Here is a 14,808-nt window from a genome sequence, read left to right as displayed (position 1 = left end):
GATTTTAAAGTGTAAACCGTTCTGGGCCTCTGGTTTGACACGGTATATAGAATCTGCTATGTTAATGTTAAACGGATATCGTAGAAGGAGGTGGGTGAGCAGATGTAGGGGAAGGGAGAAGTGAAAATGAGAGAAGAGGCCCCTGCCGGCTCCAATACCAAAATGACTTCCACAGCCTCCAGTGGCAATCTCGTGAGATTACCACTGGAAGTCACAGCAGCCTTTTTCACTATGAAGACAAAATAGACAGGAATGGATCGCTCCTGCCCCCACTAGCCCCAAGACCACCGGGACAGTGACTGCTGGTGGATCCAGGAAGGGGGCTTCATCTGTTTGGTGGAAGGGAGGAAGAGGGAACTCTTCCAGTTCAAGGGCGGAGGAGGAGGAAGTGAGATGCCAACGGGGAGGGTGGGAAAGGGAAGGATGCTGGAATATAAACCCTTGGCTTATATTTGGGTTAGCATCCGGCCTGCCATTTTATATTTAGATGGGTTTATATTTGAGTCCTAGGCGTTGGAACGGGGGAGGCCACAAGGGCCATGTCCTTCCCAAAAATTGGCAGTTGACGGTTAGTGCCCGCCCTCCCACCTATGTCCCGATGTTATACTTTATATCTTCAGGGCAGCTGCCGCCCAGCGAAAAAGAGCAGGCCTGCTCTAGAACCCTTCATTCTACTTCCGGGGGCAGGCCTACTCGTTTGTTTTATTTTATTTATAACCCTACCACAAGGGCTGAACCCTGAGGAATGCCCAATTCCATAGATCTTCATTCAAATTTTCAGTTATCAAGAACAACTTGACATTGACAAATAGATAAGAATGAATTAAACCAGGTACCTGCCCTGTAATCCCATCGGATTTCATTCGCTTAATCAATATAGAGTTAAGGTGCAATAAAGTATGAAATCTAGAATCTAATCATCTACACATCCTCTGATCATCTCACTCTTGCTCACCCCCCCCCCCGCCAACACACATACACAGATCTCACAAACCCATTCATACTTTCAGTCATTCCCACTCACCCTACAGAGCTTCCGTTCCCCTCAGTTACACTAATTCACCCACGCAATAGCGTGCAGTCTGGGCCTTCATGGGATTCGTCCCACCACCTAAAGGCCCTGAGGGCACTGCTCTGAATTTTATTGGTTGAGCAGGCAACAGGCAGATACTGTTCAGCCAATCAAATTCAGATCTGTACTGTCAGGGCCTTCAGGGGGGTTTGGAGAATCCCCAGCCCAAGAGCCCTGCTTTTTTTTTTTTTTTCCTTTAGTTTACTTTGATGCAGTGTGACTGGCTGAGAAGGCTGCCTACTCGACAAATCAAACTGCATCAAACAAACAAACAAAAAAGCAGGTCGATAGAGCTGGGGATTCGCTGAATCCCCTGAAAGTCCTCACCGCACGCCTCTGACCCCACACATACGGCCTCTATTACAAAGCCGTGTGGCAAGAGCCCCGAAGCCCTTTAAATCTCTAAGGGCTTTGGGTCCGTTAGCGCAGCGCAGCCGCTAGCATGGCTTTGTAAATGAGGCTGATACAGTGCATAAGCACAAACACTCCCTCCAAGTCCTCATTCGCTCACTCACACATTTTAAATTCTTCCCTCACCAATCCCTGATCCACACTCTCTACCCTACAATGATCCCTTCCACCGTCTCTTCCATAGCAAAAGTTGGACTTTGCATCCCTTCTCATGGCTATGAAATCTCAAAGGGGGAGGGGAGGGGGAAATTTTTATGGACTTTTTATCAAAAGAAGGTACGGTGTCCTTGTATTTCTTTGTATATCTACAAAATGGCATGATTAAATGTTAATACAAATTATAATCCACAATACAGACTCTTTTCAGCAAATTCCATATATTCCATAGACACCTTCATAGCATTACAATCATGACTTTGTAGCAAAAGCTTTTCCTTCACTCTCTGTCTTTCATACCATATTTCATCCTGTCATCTCGTTTTCTTTTCTTTTTTTTAACTCTGGAATTTTCAGCTGTAAATCCGAAAGACAGAATTGAGGATACTTCTTTTGCCTTTGAGTAACACTGTTTATTTTTGTCTAATCCAAGTTTTCAAGCCAAAGCATTTAATATGCAATGGTGCATTAGCTACCAAGGAGACACAGATCTGGGAGTCGATCTCCAATCCACAGCTTCGTTTTTGAACCATAAAGTTAGCGCACTGGGATAGAATCTAATATTGTCCTCCAAACAAGCACTTTTATTCTCCCCGGCAGATGCAGTCTGATTCACTTGAGCGAATTTGTTAATAATATGGGCGTCAAGGTGTACTTTATCAAAGGAGGTGACTCATTGTTCTATTCCAGTGAAATCCAAAAGGATTGAACCTCCACCTGCGAAATTAGCATTTTTATATTCTTGCTGCATTTCAGCCCCTAGAAGTCATCATAGATTGTGCCACTGGAAATTGACGTAGCCAACTTTGGGTAATTTAAGTGACATGTTTTCAAAGAATAAACATGTCTAGAATTCTTGGGGCTTGCAAATTACCAGCTCTAGTTACCAATGGGGCATGCTGCACTGCTAATGGGTATTTATTACTAACTAGGTCCTATTGCATAATACAGGACCTGTAATACTCACGTTACTAACATGGTAATATAATAAAACCTTAGCGGCGCATGCGCTTTTAAAAAAGCGTGATCCCTGCCGCTGTGGTGTATGATCCGTGGCCGTGTTCCATTTTAGAACCCGGCTGCAGGGATCACTCTGGCCACTCCCCCTCCTCCCGCCCTCACTCACTTACTCACTCGCGGCAGGGAACATACTGGAGCTTCAACTCACCAACCGCCACTGCCATTTCTCCTCCTCTTCCAAAGCAGCCTGCGATTATGGCCGGCTTTAGCGAACCACGCAGGCCGCTCTCCAAACTCAGTAGCAGCTCCCTCTGACGCACAGGATCGCGTCAGAGGGAACGTGCTACCGAGTTGGAGAGCGGCCTGCGAGGTTCGCTAAAGCCGGCCACCACGATCGCATGCTGCTTTGAAGAGGAGCAGGTCAGAAGACGCCGGGGTGGAGGGGGAAATGGAAAGGAGGCTACTTTGGGGGGGGGGAGTGGTGTGCTTGGGACAGACAGCTGTGCTTGGGGGGAGGGGGAAGACAGAAGGGACCATGGAGAGACAGGGAGAGGGAAAGGGGCTGCTTTTTTGGGGGAAGTGTGCTGGGGACACACAGCTTTGCTGTGGGGGGAAGACAGAAGGGGCCATTGAGAGATAGGGAGAGGGAAAGGGGGCTGGTTTGGGGGGGGAAGTGTGCTTGGGACAGACAGAAGGGGCCATGGAGAGACAGGGAGAGGGAAAGGGGGCTGCTTTGGGTGGGGGGAAGTGTGCTGGGGACAGACAGCTTTGCTCTGGGGTGAATACAGAAGGGGGCCAAGGAGAGACAGTTAGGGAAAGGGGGCTGCTTTGGGTGGGGGGAAGTGTGCTGGGGACAGACAGCTTTGCTCTGGGGTGAATACAGAAGGGGGCCAAGGAGAGACAGTTAGGGAAAGGGGGCTGCTTTGGGGGGAGGGGTGTGCTGGGGGCAGACAGCTTTGCTCGGGAGGGGGGAAGATAGAAGGACACAGACAGTGGCCAAGGAGAGAGAGAGAGAAAGAAACACAGACAGACAGACATATCTATTCTAGCACCCGTTAATGTAATGGGCTTAAAGACTAGTGGTAATATATTTTAGTAACTCCAGCTATACGTTTCATTGGAAACTCTACATACCCCTTCCCCCCGTTTACAAAACTGTAGTGAAGATTTTAGTGCCAGCCATGGCAGTAATAGCTCTGACACTCATGAGCATCAGAGCTGTTACCGCTGTGCCGGCGCTAAGAACCATACTATGGTTTTGTAAAAAGAGGGGGGGGGGGGGAATAATGCTTAAACCCAGTCAAAATGTTAAGTTTCTATTGTAGCCTAGAATTCCTTGCAATTTGATTGAAGCTCTCCAAATTTTGTGGCCTCAAATACTTTTGAGGGGCCAAAAAGTTCTCAGCCCAACCAAGAAGAGAATGATGTGGAGCCAAGAAACTTACAAGTTATTCCACACTTGTTTTGACACTTATTGTTTCAATGGTATGAAATGAAACAAAAAGTGTTGAGAAAAGTGTGGACTAACTACATCATTCTCTTCTTGGTTGAACTGAGAACTTTTCAGCGGTTCCCTGTATTGTGATGTCATAATGCCTCATTTCACCAATACCTAAGAGCCAGCCTCATCAATGATGTCACAATGGTTTGGTTTCCCTATAGCTTTGCCCATTTACTAGATGCATTTGCCTCATTGAAACAAAAAGTGTCAAGAAAAGTGTGGAATAACTTGTAAGTTTCATGGCTTCACATCATAGTAACATAGTAGATGACAGCAGATAAAGACCCGAATGGTCCATCCAGTCTGCTCAACCTGATTCAATTTAAATTTATTTTTTTTATTTTTTCTTCTTTGCTATTTCTGGGCAAGAATCCAAAGCTCTACCCGGTACTGTGCTTGGGTTCCTACTGCCGAAATCTCTGTTAAATCCTACTCCAGCCCATCTACACCCTCCCAGCCATTGAAGCCCTCCCCAGCCCATCCTCCACCAAACGGCCATACACAGACACAGACTGTGCAAGTTTGCCCAGTAACTGGCCTAGTTCAATATTTAATATTATTTTCTGATTCTAAATCTTCTGTGTTCATCCCACGCTTCTTTGAACTCAGTCACAGTTTTACTCTCCACCACCTCTCTCGGGAGCGCATTCCAGGCATCCACCACCCTCTCCGTAAAGTAGAATTTCCTAACATTGCCTTTGAATCTACCACCCCTCAACCTCAAATTATGTCCTCTGGTTTTACCATTTTCCTTTCAATGGAAAAGATTATGTTCTACGTTAATACCCTTCAAGTATTTGAACGTCTGAATCATATCTCCCCTGTCTCTCCTTTCCTCTAGGGTATACATATTCAGGGCTTCCAGTCTCTCCTCATACATCTTCTGGCGCAAGCCTCCTATCATTTTCGTCGCCCTCCTCTGGACCGCCTCAAGTCTTCTTACGTCCTTCGCAAGATATGGTCTCCAAAACTACACAATACTCCAAGTGGGGCCTTACCAATGACCTGTACAGGGGCATCAACACCTTCTTCTTTCTACTGGCTACGCCTCTCTTTATACTGCCCAGCATCCTTCTGGCAGCAGCCACTGCCTTGTCACACTGTTTTTTCGCCTTTAGATCTTCGGACACTATCACCCCAAGGTCCCTCTCCCCATCCGTGCATATCAGCTTCTGTCCTCCCAGCATATACGGTTCCTTCTGATTAATCCCCAAATGCATTACTCTGCATTTCTTTGCATTGAATTTTAGTTGCCAGGCATTAGACCATTCCTCTAACTTTTGCAGATCCTTTTTCAAATTTTCCACTCCCTCTTCGGTGTCTACTCTGTTACAAATCTTGGTGTCATCTGCAAAAAGGCACACTTTTCCTTCTAACCCTTCAGCAATGTCACTCACAAACATATTGAACAGGATTGGCCCCAGCACCGAACCCTGAGGGACTCCACTAGTCACCTTTCCTTCTTCCGAGCGACTTCCATTAACCACCACCCTCTGGCGTCTATCCAACAGCCAGTTTCTAACCCAGTTCACCACTTTGGGTCCTAACTTCAGCCCTTCAAGTTTGTTCAACAGCCTCCTATGAGGAACTGTATCAAAGGCTTTGCTGAAATCTAAGTAAATTACATCTAGCATATGTCCTCGATCCAGCTCTCTTTTTGGTTGGTCTGAGAACTTATCAGTAGCCCCTCATACTGGCCAATCTAATGCCCCATTTTATCAAGCCGCATTAGAGTTTTTATATTGGCGGCCGCTGTGGTAAAAACTCCAATGCTCATAGAATTCCTATGAGCATCAGAGCGACCGGCGATAAAAAAAACCCCTAAATGTGGCTTGTGGCAGCTACATGGCTTTGTCCAAGGACATTCAAGGTTTTCTTATGTTTTATGTAGGGTTGCTAGATTTTGTCCTCAAAAAAAGAGGACCTTTGGCTCCACCACATTCCATCCATGGCCACGCCCAGTTCTGCTCACAGCCTCACCCCATTCCACCTCCCAACCCCAGTCCCACACAAACCCCTCTCTCTTTGTGTATTTGGATTTCCAAAAGGCATTTGACAAAGTACCTCATGAAAGACTGCTGAGGAAATTAGAAAGTCGTGGGATAGGAAGTAATGTCTTTTTATGGATTGACGACTGGTTGAAACACAGAAAATAGAGAGCGGGATTAAATGGTCAATATTCTCAATGGAGAAGGGTAAATAGTGGGGGTTTCACAGGGGTCTGTGCTGGGACCGCTGCTTTTTAACATATGTATCAATGATCTAGAGATGGGAATAACTAGTGAGATAATTAAATTTTTTGATGACACAAAGTTGTTAAATCGCAAGAGGATTGTGGAAAAATTGCAAGAGGACCTTGTGAGACTGGAAGACTGGGCGTCAAAATGGCAGAAGATGTTTAATGTGAGCAAGTGCAAAGTGATGCTTGTGGGAAAGAGGAACCCAAACCATAGCTACGTGATGCTGGGTTCTGTGTTAGGAGTCACTGCCCAGGAAAAGGATCTAGGTGTCATTGTTGAGGATACGTTGAAACCCTCAGTTCAATGGGCGGCAGCTGCTAAGAAAGCAAATAGGATGTTAGGAATTATCAGAAAAGGAATGGAAAATAAAGATGAAAATGTTATAATGCCCTTGTATCGCTCTGGTATGGCCGCAACTTGAATATTGTGTGCAATTCTAGTCGCCGCATCTTAAAAAAAGATATAGCAGAATTAGAAAAGGTACAGAGAAGGGCAACAAAATTAATAAAAGGTTTGGGATCCCTTCCCTTGTGGAAAGGCTAAAGCAGCTAGGGTTCTTCAGCTTGGAGAAGAGATGGCTCAGGGGGATATGATAGAGATCTATAAAATACTAAGTGGAGTGGAAAGGGTAGATGTAAATCACTTGTTTAATCTTTCCAAAAATTCTAGGACTAGGGGACATGTGATGAAGCTACTAAGTAGAAAATTTAAAACAAACCAGAGAAAATATTTCTTCACACAACATGATGTAATTAAACTCTGGAATTTGTTGCCAGAGAATTTTTACGAATGGTGGAATCACTTGTGTATAATTAGGAAATCTAAAGTATAGCTTTTAAACATAACAATATTGCTAATTTCAGGATGAAATGGGCCCCGCTAGATGACTTTTGTAGGAATCTACTATAATTCTCTAGGATCCTCTATTTTTGTAAAGAGACTGCAGCTTTTTTTGTTTGTTTTAGATTCATGTTTTAATTCTTTATTATTACTCTGTGTTATAATATATGTTTTTCCTATATTTTGGATGATTGTATGGTTACATAGTAGACAGTATTTTGTATTATATTGGATATAATATTATGTATGTTGGATTGTGTTATATTTGTATAAGATGTATGTTTATAAAATGCTAATAAAAAAATTAAAAAAAATTTTTTTTAAATCTTCCTGCAGCCCTAGCTTTCAGATTTAAGTTTAGAGGGTTAACATCTTGCACCTAGTATTTACACATGCATGTGCACGTTTCCAGGTGTATATGAAAGTACTATTCTGAATATATACAGTATGTTAAGCTTAAATAGATGAAATAGCTCTAACTCTGTTCACTAGTGCTGCCTGATTCACGATTCGAATTGGTTCACCAGTTCACTTCGAGCGAATCAATTTAAAACAAAAAAAAAAATCAGCTTCCCGATTCGGCTGACCTTCCCGCCTTGGCCCCTAAAGCAGAAGCGGCAGCGCTGCGCTTGCTGGCCGGTCGCTACCGCATCTGCTTTAGAGGGCATGGGGGGGGCGGGTCAGCCGGTTAGTGCTGGTGTCTGGCTTCCCCCTCTGGCGTCCGGTCCCTCCCCCCCGGCATCCGGTTTCCCCCTGGCCTCCCTGCACCGTTTATCTTAAAGAAGCAGCCTGCAGACAAGATCGCGATACTAGAGATCTTTGCAAACTGCTTCTGAGCTGTTTCCTCCGCCGCGATCCTGCCTCTGACATCAGAGAAGGGGCGGGACTGCGGCAGAGGAAGCAGCTCCGAAGCGGTTTGCAAAGATTACCAGCATCGCGATCTTGTCTGCAGGCTGCTTCTTTAAGGTAAACAGTGCAGGGAGGCCAGGGGGGGAAACCGGAGGCCAGGGGGAACAAGCAGACCTTCCAGGGGAGAGGTGAGCAGTCCTTCAGGGTGTGGGGTGGGGCAGGCCTTTAAAGGGGGGGGGGACAAGCCTTCAAGGGAGGGGGAGACAGGCCTTCAAGGGGGGGAGACAGGCCTTCAAGGGAGGATAGGCCTTCAAGGGGGACAGGCAGGCAGGCCATTAAGTGGGGGACAAGCCTTCAAGGGGGAGACAGGCCTTCAAGGGGGGGGCAGGCCTTCAAGGGGGGGAGACAGGCCTTCAAGGGGGAGAGACAGGCCTTCAAGGGGGAGAGACAGGCCTTCAAGGGGGACAGGCAGGCAGGCCTTCAAGAGGGGGATAGGCAGGCAAGCCTTCAGGGGTGGAGTGCAGGCCTTCAGGGGGAGGTGTAGGCCTTCAGGGGGGGACAGACCTTCAGGGGAGGGAGGCCCTGGTGTAGAAGTACACAGAGGGAGGGAGGGAGGGAGGGAGGGAAGGGGTGTTCAAAGAGATGTGCATAAGCCGGACTTTGGGGGGGGGAAGAAAACAGAGGTCTAAAAATAGAGGAGAGGGAGAGAGATGATGGACAATGGGATTTAGGGAGGGAAGGAACAGAAAGGAAGAGAAGTTGGACACAAGGGATGGTGTGGAGGGGGGGATAGAGATACTGGATAGGAGGGTAGTTAGGAAAAGAAAGGGAGAGATGGTGGTCCCTGGGATGGTGGGGAAGGAGGGAGAGATGCTGGATGAAAGGATAGTTAAGAAAAGGTGGATCTGGGGAGGGAGATGACAAAAAGGAAAGATGCCAGACCTCCAGGGGAGGGGAGGACAGAGATGGCAGATGGATGGTTAGCACAGAGAAAGAAGAAAGAATGAGACCCTGGCAAGCAAGTTATCAGAAGACAACCAGAGCCTGGGACCAACAAGATTTGAATAATGACCAGACAACAAAAGGTAGAAAAACTAATTTTATTTTCTGTTTTGTGATTACAATATGTCAGATTTGAAATATGTATCCTGCCAGAGCTGGTGTTAGACAGCGAGCCTGAGCTAGTACCAAACAGAGAGAAGAAAAATCTTTGTTTATTTTGTTTACACCATAGCGCCAGCATGGGTAGGAGAGGGCAAAGGTGGTGAAATGGGTGAAGAAGCTACAAAATAAACCCACCAGGATGTTTGAAAAAAACACCCAATTGGGCAGGAAAATCGAATCGAAAAACCAATTCAATAGGCTGAATTTTTTTTTTCCTGAATCGGGTAGCACTACTGTTCACTGCTGTTTAGAACTGGGACGGAGGTGGTTTATTTCCTGTATCCTGGCCACTATAATGAGAGCCATAACTGAAGTGCATGTGTATCCTGAATCTCCATTGTAGAGAATGACACGGGGACAAATTTGTCCCCGTCCCCACATGAACTCAATTTCCCCGGCCCCATGAGTTTTGTCGCTGTCCCTGTCCCTGCCCCATTCCTGTAAGCTCTGCCTTAAACCGTACCCAAGCCTCGAACACTTTTGACTTTAAGATGTTTGAAGCTTGTGCAGATGAGGACGGAGCTTGCAGTAATGGGGCAGGCTGGGACAGGAAAAGAACTTGCGGGGACAAGACGGGTAAATGAGTTCCCGCGGGGAAAGGGAAAATTATGTCCCCGTGTCATTCTCTACTCCATTGTCAATATTACTGGTTTACACAGGCTGCAGTGCCCTCCTCTGCAAATCACTTGCTCCATCCCTGCCAGTCTGCAGAAAGTGAGTCACGGCCAGATCTCCTGGGTAAAACACACAGGGCTGTCACTGAGCTGTAGCAGTGAGATCACCATGAATAGATTTCCTGCACCAAATTTCAAGTAATTTTGACAGGCAAATTAAATTTAGCAACTTGTTATCGCTTTTATTTAAGGAGATATGACAGTTTTGCTGTCTGTCCTTTGAAAGGAATCTAGCACCCTCTCCAGTCCAATCTCCAGAATCAAAATCCTGGCATGCCTGCATACCTTATTGTTAAACTAACCATTAATTCACTAAGCTCCTCACACTGTCTTGTTAATTCAGTCCCTGGTTTGCTCAACCTTGAAAAATCCTTCAATCAGCTGCTAACTATTGTTATGACAAACTAAGGACTTAAAAAAAAAAAAAGAAATCAGTAGCATGCAAATATAACTTTGCCTAAAAATATTACAGCGACACTGAGTTATGTAGGTAATATAGTAAAAGTGTAATCATTTTAATCAATTCCCCAGTGTTTACTTGCCTGGGAATTTAATTTGCCAAACTACAGCCAAACTAGCTGAAATAAATCACATTGCTCACGTCTCCTTCAAAACAGCCAAACTTTCCCGGGTATCGTTATCTCCTTTCATGGTGGAAAGGGAGAAAAAGGTTCACTCTTGCTCTTAAAACACGTGAGAGTGTGATAAACATAATTTCCCTTGTCCAGATCATTTTGGCTAGTCATGGTCATATGTCTTACGGGGACAAGGATTTATTGCGTCCCACTGCCAGCAAATCAAACCTTCCTCCGCTGATGAATGGATTGTGAATAATGAATGAGCCGGAACATTATCAGCCCAGAGGACAAGACTCTAATTTGCCACCACTAATCTCCATTCTGCAGTAATAAGCTCCCCCTAACCTGATGGATTAACCCCTTTCAAAGGTGCCATTTTCTCTGCCAGGGCCAATAGCTGAACTCATTTGTTAACTGCGTATTCGGTGCAATGTTGCCAACTTACCTCTAGGTGACTCAACAAGCTGATCGAGCCCTGGTTTTGCCCAACAAATACTTAGGGCTTTTGATTTCAGGTTTAAACCAATAAACGCTAGAATGCTCCTAATGTCAAAAATAAAAATAATAAGTATTTATTGAATAAATTACAGAAAAAATACCCCTTCCCAATGCAGTGAATTGAAATCCTGAGGAACTGGGTTCAATTCCCACTACAATTCTTTGTGACCCTGGGCAGACTAGATGGGCCTTTTGACCTTCATCTGCCATCATGTTTCTATGTTTCTATGACATCGCAATGCAGGTATAAAGAGCCTTAGCCAATAGGGAGAGGAGGAGATAGTGGATGCTGTGGATGGGCAGACTAGATGGGTCATTTAGCTTTTATCTGCTGTAATGTTTCTATGTTTCATTGCCCAGGTACAGGAAACACAGTTTGTGAGCCCACTAGGGACATAGAAATTGCATACAGTACTGCATACACTATTAACGCTATAGAAATCCTGGCAGTGAGGGTCCTCCTGAGCCCAATAGGAGGAAATATTTTATCACTCAGAGAATAGTTAAGCGCTGAAAGGCGTTTGCCAGAGGATGTGGTAAGGGCAGATAATGTAGCTGGTTTTAAAAAGAGTTTGGACAAGTTCCTGGAAGAAAAGTCCATAAACTGCTGTTGAGACAGACATGGGAGACACCACTGCTTGCTCTGGATCGGTGGCATGGAATGCTGCTACTATTTGGGATTTTGCCAGGTACTTGTGACTTGGATTGGCCTTGGATTGGATACTAGGCTAGATGGAAACATTGGTCTGATCCAGTAAGGCTATTCTTATGTTCTTATGTAACATGGCAGCTGCCATGAGGAAGCCCAGATCTTGCTCCGCCCCCTTTCCTGGCTCTTCTCAGCTCCTGATGGCATCACTCCTGACGTCAGTGGGGAACTCTCTGTCCCCACTGGAGGTTGCCAGGGAGTGGTGGTGCAAGCCCCTAACGCCGCCAAATTCAAATTCTGTCTGCAGAGAAGCCCTGGTCTTTTCCTCTGGCTCCCGGCGGCTTTCGAATGGAATGATGCAGTGGCCTCGCTGGAAACATAGTCAGGGTCATGCTCGCTCCTTTGCTGGTGTTTCAAGGCGGGGAGCAAGATGCAAAGAATAAGTTAGGCTCGGATGCTTCCTAGGGTGTTTTTCTGTGATTGTCTTTTGTCTTTTGTCCCCAAAAATATCATCATTGCAATGGTTTCTGAATGTTGGGTTACCATATTTGTCTCTGGGAAACCTCGGACACATGACCCTTCCTTGTTCTACTCCAAGCCCCGCCCCCCAGAAAGGCTCCTCTTTTCTTCCGGACGAGCTACAGCCACATTTGGAGGGCCTGGAACATGCGTGGATGTGTGTGACATCATTCACACATGCTTATAACATTCTCATCTTTGTTTCCCCTTCCTTTCTGGATAATTCCTAACATTCTATTTGCTTTCTTAGGCGTCATTGCATTACTCCTAGATCCTTTTCCTGGACGGTGACTCCAAACATGGAACCCTGCATCACGTAGCTATGGTTTGGATTCCTCTTTCTCACATACATCGTCATCTGCCATTTTGATGCCCAGTCTCGCAAGGTGCTTTTGCAGGATATGCCAGGTTACACTTGTATTCTATAATAAATCTAGGAACCCAGGTGCTCACTGCATGTCATTCAGGAGCCTAAAGAATTGCTACCACAGGTACTAAATCACTCCTTAAATATTGTGACCGGGCCGGTTCCTGAGTAGGTGGGAAGCCAGGCTTGGACCACAGGCAGATATATTGTAGCGCCTTTTATATGGCTGGATGAATGAAAACCCGGAAGACGGATTCTCTAGGAACTGGATTCAGGTTTATTGAAGTTCAAAAAAAAAACCAAGTTGGAACATATAGTTAGTTCTGCACATTTTCTCCAAAGCATAACATGTGCTCTAATCCTTGTGCCCCGCCTGGAGCTTCCAGGTCCAGCAAACAGGGCAAGTCCATACACAAACCCAAAAGAAAAAAGGTTTGTAGTCCAAATCCCCATATACAGGATGGGTCCTTAACAGCTGGCCGTAGCCAGGCACCACCTGGGCTGACTTCCAGGGGTTTCTTATACAAGTTCTCCAGAGGTACGGCAACTCAAAACCTCTGGTAATGATTTCTCTCAATTGGGCAGGCCTGCCCCGGCTCTGCTCCAAGCACTGCTTGTGTCCAGGGCTTCAATTAACCTGGACCGGATTTCGGGTAGGACTAGCAAGACCTCTCATATCTCACTATCCCCGGCCTATATCCATGTCTTCCCTGGGTTCACTCTCCCCAGGAAGGCTGTTCATCTCCCAGTCATTAGACTCATAGCCACGGCTGCTTCTCCACCCCGTGACCCCAGGTGGTTCTTCCCAACCCCCTCCTTGCCTGCGTGTTAGCTCCTTGCTAACCTGTCCTCTCCAAGGCCAGTCTTTTGGTCCACCCTCCCAGGGTTTGTCTGGCAAGACAAGATAGCGTCCAGGGATTTCAATCTCCCGCCTGCTGGGCTGTCTCCTGGATAGCATACAAGGCTGGGGAACAGGAACTCCTTGGAAGCTGCACTCCCTGCTGGTGGATGGCTGATTGTGATTAGCACCAGCTGAGCTCCCCTGCTGACTCTCCCTGTTTCGTATTTGAGGCTGTCGGCCCTGCACTCCCTGAGGGCTAACTCCACCCCCTCCTGGGTGGGTTTTAGGTTTAGGAGCTTGAGGAAAGGAGTAATAGGGGGAAGAATTAGGTTCTAGGGCCCTCCCCCTCTAGCTCTTGGGCTGGGCTATGAGCTGCCTTTTCCCTTCCCTTCCTGGCTGTGCCGGCTGCCCGGACTCCTTGCCAGGTTTTCCAGGGACCGGGACCCTTGCTTGCTGGGTTTAGTAGTCCTTTTAGCTGGGACAGGAGCTTCCCTGTCACAATATGTAGTACTGCTACTTACATGTGCAAAGCCCCCACCAGCTGTTGCTCTTTGTTTAAACGTGTACTTTTGCAAAATGGCTTCCTCTCATATTCATGTCACCCAGTATGCACTTATTTCCCATATTGTGTGTTTTATAAAAGGCTCCGTGTTCTGCAAACCTTTTATTAAATACTGTCTTACTTTTGCATACAGCAGTGGTTCCCAAACCTGTCCTGGTGGACCCCCAGCCAGTCAGGTTTTCAAGATATCCCTAATGAATATGCATGAGAGAGATTTGCATATAATGGAAGTGACAGGTATGCAAATCTCTCTCATTAGGGATATCTTGAAAACCTGACTGGCTGGGGGTCCCCCAGGACAGGTTTGGGAACCACTAGCATACAAGGACCTAAACATCCATTTTCCATTCTAGGGGCCCTATATAAATTAAAGCTGCTGGGTGAAACACAGCTGTGTCGGGCTCACTTTTTAAATTTATTAATCAATAATGTATTCTGTTTTTCTTAACACTGCATCTGCTTCCAATACCTTTGATCCCCAGGAAACTACTTACAATGATCAAACATCTGTTTTTTTAATGCAGGGTCTTTTAACTTTTGAAAATAATGTGTATAGATTTCAAAATCTAATCTGCATACATTTACCTTCCTGGCAAGCCACACCCCCTAGCCTACCTACTTTTTCACATGGGTTACAGCAGTGTTTCTCAACTCGGTCCTGGAGTACCCCCTTGCCAGTCAGATTTTCAGGATATCCACATTGAATTTGCATAAACTTGATTTGCATGCACTGCCTCCATTATATGCAAATGTTTTTCATGCATATTCATTATGGATATCTTGAAAACCTGACTGGCAAGGGGGGTACTCCGGGACCGAGTTGAGAAACCCTGGGTTACAGTTCACACATTGCAGATTTATGCATCTACTTTTACCCAGGTCAAGGGTGGGTGATTTTCAAACAGCCGATTCATTTCATATGAATAT

The sequence above is a fragment of the Geotrypetes seraphini genome, chromosome 11, assembly GCF_902459505.1.
Source record: "Geotrypetes seraphini chromosome 11, aGeoSer1.1, whole genome shotgun sequence".
NCBI lineage: Eukaryota > Metazoa > Chordata > Amphibia > Gymnophiona > Dermophiidae > Geotrypetes > Geotrypetes seraphini.
This window is presented reverse-complemented; position numbering follows the sequence as displayed.